Source organism: Penaeus monodon, chromosome 25 (assembly GCF_015228065.2).
Source record: "Penaeus monodon isolate SGIC_2016 chromosome 25, NSTDA_Pmon_1, whole genome shotgun sequence".
NCBI lineage: Eukaryota > Metazoa > Arthropoda > Malacostraca > Decapoda > Penaeidae > Penaeus > Penaeus monodon.
The window spans coordinates 32,277,153-32,277,371 of NC_051410.1; the positions used below are offsets into that span (position 1 = coordinate 32,277,153).

The 219-nt window shown below is 32.0% G+C and overlaps 1 protein-coding gene across 1 annotated transcript in view; it reads right to left on the reverse strand.

Moving 5' to 3' along the window:
- The window catches only part of LOC119589365 (aminopeptidase N-like), a gene marked incomplete in the record, with an annotated part of 23,348 nt that overhangs the window by 18,507 nt on the left and 4,622 nt on the right, over window positions 1–219 (reverse strand).

Below are 219 nucleotides of genomic sequence, written 5' to 3' on the forward strand. Positions count from 1 at the left end.
CTGCCAACCGTGCCTGTTTTAGGGAGGGGGGGTTAAGGTCTGGATTTAAAGCTAATTGGTAGCTACGTAGGGGAGAGGTCTTTTGGAGTAAGGATAATACATATATATATATATTTTTTTTTTTGTTTTTAATCATTATCAGCTTTTTATTGATTTGTTGTAAATGATACAGATTTTTTAAAATCCTTCATTCAGACATAACTCACTTTCTCTTTTTTT